The sequence below is a fragment of the Panthera uncia genome (genome assembly GCF_023721935.1).
Source record: "Panthera uncia isolate 11264 chromosome A3 unlocalized genomic scaffold, Puncia_PCG_1.0 HiC_scaffold_12, whole genome shotgun sequence".
Classification (NCBI taxonomy): Eukaryota; Metazoa; Chordata; class Mammalia; order Carnivora; family Felidae; genus Panthera; species Panthera uncia.
This window is the reverse complement of record NW_026057579.1, coordinates 36,967,951-36,973,666: the sequence shown is the minus strand read 5'-3', so window position 1 is coordinate 36,973,666 and position 5,716 is coordinate 36,967,951. Positions and strand designations below refer to the sequence as shown.

General features: G+C 48.7%; 1 long non-coding RNA gene across 1 annotated transcript; it reads left to right on the top strand.

Annotated features, from left to right (window-relative positions):
- Positions 1–3,381: 3,381 nt before the first annotated feature.
- Positions 3,382–4,771, top strand: LOC125937718 (uncharacterized). Its single transcript, XR_007462481.1, has 2 exons — positions 3,382–3,424; positions 3,890–4,771. It is a non-coding gene; the product is annotated as an uncharacterized LOC125937718 (long non-coding RNA).
- The last annotated feature ends 945 nt before the right edge of the window (positions 4,772–5,716 follow it).

Here is a 5,716-nt window from a genome sequence, read left to right as displayed (position 1 = left end):
GTAGTCGCTCTGTGGCACATCCTTCGGCCAAGCAGATGTCATCGAAGTTGGTAGGCTTGAGCCGTCTTACAGACGCTGCACCAAGATGGCAGTCAACCCAAGTGAGAGTATGAGGGGAAGGCGGTCTAGAGGCTATTCCCCGGGGCAGAAGAGTGAGGACTAGCTTACGATGTCAGGAAGCTTCCTGCACTGACGCCGCCTGTTCTAACACGCCCCACCAGGGCAGTCAATGGCAAGCCGGGGTTAGCCAGGAGACAGGTGCACCAGCAGAAGCAATTAAGGTAACGGACAAATCTACAAGCACTTCATCCCTTTTCTGCTAATATCTCTTTCCCTACTTGACCCTGAATTAGCCAGAAGAGAAGAAACAAAGAGGTGGAAGAAAAAGAGAACAGGCCATCTGTGTTCCCATCCATAGGAGACCCCTGGCCAACCATCAGACCCAGAGGGGCAGCCGTGGGAGGTGCACATCAAGGAGGGAGACTGAATTAGACAGGAGGACGAAGCGCGACGCAGGCTTTGTAGGATGCGTTCACATGTTCAAGTCACAAAATTGGCTGGTATGAGATTATGGAGCCTAAGATGTCCCAGAGTGGCAGAGAAAGGTGGTGGGATTGAGCGTGTGTGCAGGCAGTGGTTAGAGAGAAACATTTCTCCTTGTATCCAAGTTCAAACTGTTTAATAATGTGCTTTCTAAATGAGCAATATTGTTGGCAATTAAGCAGAAATGTGACAGTGAGGATGCTCTGAGAGCCCATCGAAGCAGCTCCTCAATCATTGTCCCCAAGGGACAAATGTTTTACCAAATGCATGGATTTAGCCCACCTTTCGACCTTCTCCCCGTTCCCTGCACACCTTGCAGAGAGGGAACCGGCCGTATTCGGTGTTTTTCCGGTGACAGGGGATTTGAAGTCAGTTTCAACATGGCCGAGCGGGATAAGCAAATTTTATGGCATTGCCGACATCTGAAGGGGCACGCCGATCCAAAACACAGACGGTAAACGCAGGGCTCCATTCCTGGGATGATGTGGCAAAACACACACCTCTGTGGTGGGGAGGGGTAGAGACCGCACTTGGGGTCATAAAGGTAAAAACGGAGACACGCATGATGGTCTATCCTGGTAAGAGAGACATTGTTGTCAATCACCTGGAACCCTGGCTTTCGCCTGTGATGTGGGGGTGTCACGTGCATGCTACACGGAGGGTTCAGGGAGCCCCCCTCATCCTGACCACACCTCAGCAATCAGAAAGAGACTCTGAATTCGGTCAGGCTAAGACAGAGGACTCCCGGGCCACAGCAGAATTTCGAAGCGCTCTTCCGTTTCTTTAAGGAGCGCTATTCGCGGGTAGTAAAACTGAAATAAAATAAGCAAAGGTAAAGTAAGGGCTGAGTTCTTGAAAATTGGTGGGTAATTTCATGGATTTTTAGAATCCTCTTAACAATTCAGATGCTCTCTTCTTCAGGACAGCGAATGCCTCGTCCAGGGTCATGTCGGTGACCGGGTCTTGACCACTCTACGCACCAGTTTGGAACGCACGCGTTTCTCACCGTCGCTTCCCGACCGCGCTTCTGCATCAGTCACTCAAGTATTACCTGAATCGTAAACTCATGAAAAGCCGAGTCTCATCGAGTTACGCAAGCCCGTCTCGCCGGCTCGTAATTTTCCTCCTGTGGCCCCGGACACGCAAGAGCTTGTTCCCTTGTGAGTGACTTCTGGTCAAACGTGTCCTTTCTGTTTCATTATGCATAAATGTTTAGTCACTGGGGGGCTGTTAATCAGAAAAAATGAAAGAGGGGCACCTGGGTGGCTCAGCTGGTTAAGCATCTGACTTCAGCTCAGGTCATGATCTCATGGTTCGTGAGTTGGAGCCCCGTGTGGGGGGTATCTGCCGTCGGCACAGAATCCACTTCAGAGCCTCTGTCCGCCCCCGCTCTCTGTCCCTCCATAGCTCGTGGTCTCTCCAAAATAAAAACATCTAGAGGAGTGTAAAATAAAGAAGAAGAAATTAATGAAATGGGAATCACCAAAGATGCAGAGAAAGCCTCAAGATTTTAAATCTACCCATCGATGTACCCGTCCACCTGTCTGTGTGTCTCTTTGTGTCCAAGCCTCGATACGAACGAAGAAAGAACATTAGTCCTGAATTCTGAATTTTATGGGGAGCAGAAAATGATACCTCTGGAAGCAGAGCAGCTCAGACAACGCCCCCCCCCCCCCCCCCCCCCCGCCCCGACCCCGTGGCTGGGACAGTGTGGCCCGGGGGGCGGGGCCTGGCCCGGATGAGCAGGCAAAGGTACAGGGGAGTCACTCGTAAGTCCAGGAGGCATAATGTGGGAGGGGAAACCACGAAATTCAGGAGTAATAGCATAGATTACATCAAACCTTTAGACGGCCGGCCACACAAAGAAAAATGTCTCTGATCTTCTGTTATCAGTTTCAACAAAGAAAAATGACTTCACGGTCATCCCGCTGAAATTTCAGGGAATGGGATAGCTAAAATAAGTTTAAGGGAAAAAATGCTTAATGGGCATTAACAGTATAGCACGTATTAATATTTATTTAAAAAGTATAAAATATACTTTAGAAGTCCTTAGTGTGCTATCTTTACTGCATCATTAGCAAACAAAGACATACACACACAGCCTTCCAAAGGTTCACCATGACTTTATCTTATTTCCCTTAATTTTGAACTCTCCTAAATCCTGTGTTTGCAACAGAGATACTATATTTTATCTATCATGTCATATCATATCGCATCATAAGCTATCCATCTGCCGCTCATTATAAAAGCCAATCTAGGAAACTGTCCACCAGGGCTGGAAGACAACATAACTCAAATTATGTTATCACAATCCTATCGTAAATATCAGGAAATCTCCTTTTCCCTATTGTTTTACATCCGAAGCCGGATGAGAATATACACGGTCTGGGTTTTCAATGCCCAAACGCTGGCAACGTGGAACCGGTCAAGGGAGTCAGAGACGGGTAAAGATGAACAAATTTACATAAGCCCGGCACTGAGACTCAACTCTCCCCCGTGAAACAGAACTCACTTCCGGGCGCACAAGCAGAAGTGAACGTGAACATGAAGATGAGGATCAAAGTACTGACTTTACTTTCTAAGCTGAGCTGAAGCCCACGGCTCCTCTCAGGCCCAGATGAGCTCGGATAATTCAGCGCTGCCCACGCCCCGGTATTCTCTGCGTCACTAAAGACGTAGCCAACCGCAGGTCTCCTCGGCAGGGCAGGCATGCGCAGAGGAGCGCGTGTGCTGCAGGGAAGACGCTGGCACAGTGAACCCGGTCGTGCGGGAGCCGCTCCCCCACGGGGCTTCCTCCGGTCCCACCAACCAGTGGCCGCCCCCCCTCCGGGAGGGCGGGGGGGGGGGGGGGGGGGGGTGCGTTTGGAGGATGACGCGGGAAGTAAATGCTCCTTCCCTCCTTCCTTCCTCCCTCCCTTCCTTCCTTCCTTCCTTCCATCTTTCTTTCTTTCTTTCTTTCTTTCTTTCTTTCTTTCTCTTTCTTTCTTTCTTTTCCTTCCTTCCTTCCTTCCTTCCTTCCTTCCTTCCTTCCACCTTCCTTCCTTCCTTTTTTCCTTCTTCCTTTCTTTCTTTTTCTCTTTCTTTCTTCCTTTCTTCCTTTCTTTCTCCTTTCTTCTTTCTTTCTTTCTTTCTTTCTTTCTTTCTTTCTCCTTTCTTTCTTTCTCTTCCTTCCTCCTTCCTTCCTTCCTTCCTTCCTTCCTTCCTTCCTCCTTCCTTCCTTCCTTCCTTCCTTCCTTCCACCTTCTTTCTTTCTTTCTTTCTTTCTTTCTTTCTTTCTCTCTGAAGACTTGCAATTCTCTCTCTTCTGTGGGAACTTAAGAAGTATTGGTTAAATCCTTTCCTCCAGGACTCTCTGTCTTCTTTGCTAAGAGGAAAGAGAAGATGTGACGTGTAATACACTTGGCACTTTGGAATTTCTTTAGCTTGACACAGAAGCTGGCAAGATGGTACAGGGGTTTTCATGTGCCTCTCCCTCGGTGTCATCCAATGCCGACATCTTATATTATCCTGGCACAGCCATTGGAATGAAGAAGTGGACATTTGCGTATGGCCGTGAACTAAACTCCAGACCTCTCTTCAACCATTTTTAGTGAAGGACCGTTAGGAGGCAGGGGCAGCCTTAGTAGGAGAAGAGCCTCTTCCTGTCATGAATCCTCAGCCCCTTCCGGAAGGCTCACAGCCTGACAGTGGAGCCAGAGAGCCAGTCGGGCAGAGACCCGGGTCGCCTGATGGATTCAGAACTCAAAGCAAAGAGCCTACGTGTTCTGGAAGACGGAAGGTGTCCTCACACGTGCGGGCCATTATTTTCATTAATAAAATCAGTACATCTGCTTAAAGAAACTGGCCTAAACAGGGAGGAAAAACCTGACTTTTCCCAAAAGTCTGCATGAAATAAACGCGCCAGTCTTTAACCAGTAAGCTATAGCACTACCACAGAAAGGCGCTGACGAGTGTGCAGGAATAGTTGAGCGGCTGTCACCGTGCAGATCCCAATAACACAGCCACAGCCCAGATAGGAGGCATCCACGGCCAGCATTCCAGAGGGCCTCAGACCGTCACCCACACCCTTCCTTGTCTCCTTCCTGCAAAGTCGACAACTAGCCTCTTATGGATGTCACGGCCCTGGCTTTTCCATAAAATTTTACCAACTAAGCACGTGTCTTCGATACTTTTGGTTCATGTTGCCAGTGTTTTTAGAACTTGATATAAAACACACCATCAGTAAGTCCCTTCTCATGTCTGAGTTCTTTCATTCAGCATATTGTTGGCCGGATCCACCTGCATTAGAATTGGTAGCTTGTCCTCATGCTGCTGTATAGCCTCCCCGTACGTGAGCCTGTACGGATTTACTTATTCCCTCAACGGATTTGTGTTTGCAGCTTGGGGGTATGATTAATAACACGGCCCTGGTGCGGGCATCTATGCGTGTACCTAGGAATGAAGGTGTTTGGTCATGAGTAAAAGGTACCTTGCACGTAGCTTGTAACTTCAGACTGTTTTCTGAACGGTTGTATCAGCGGAGTATGAAGGACCAGCAGCACTCGGAATGGTAAACTTGAACCATCCTGACCGCTGAGTGTTGTAGACTTGTACTCATTTAAAGTGAAATATGACATCGTCTGAGGATCTTGTAAGGCCTCGAAAACATACCTTCTGCACAATAAACCCCTTTAGATCTTCATGAGCAGATACAGCTTGGTGCAAAGAACTCTTTAATTCTGTACTCCTCAGGCCGACGTAGGTGACAGAGCTGAGTTCTACATAACTGTGAGTTACAGACAGAGTTCATCTCTCTGTCTCAGGATCACGTGGCAACCGTTAGGGAAGCTACAGTTACAACATGACAGAGACAGATGCCTGGGTGGGGGGCTCAGTCAGTTAGGTGTCTGACTCTTGATTTCGGCTCAGGTCATGATCTCGTGGTTCATGAGTTCGAGCCCTGCATCGGGCTCCAGCCCGCACCTGCTTGGGATTCTCTCTCTCCCTCTCTCTCTGCCCTTCGCCTGCTGTCTCTCTCCCAAAACAAAGAAATAAAAAGACCGAGGCAGAACTCAGCCGAATTCAAAAGGCCAGAGGAAGGTGAAAGGTCATGGCTGCAGAGGCAAACTTTCAGAAAGAGGGGAGACCACTTACGGGCAGGGCAGGATGAGGGAAAGCACTTTGCGTACAGCAA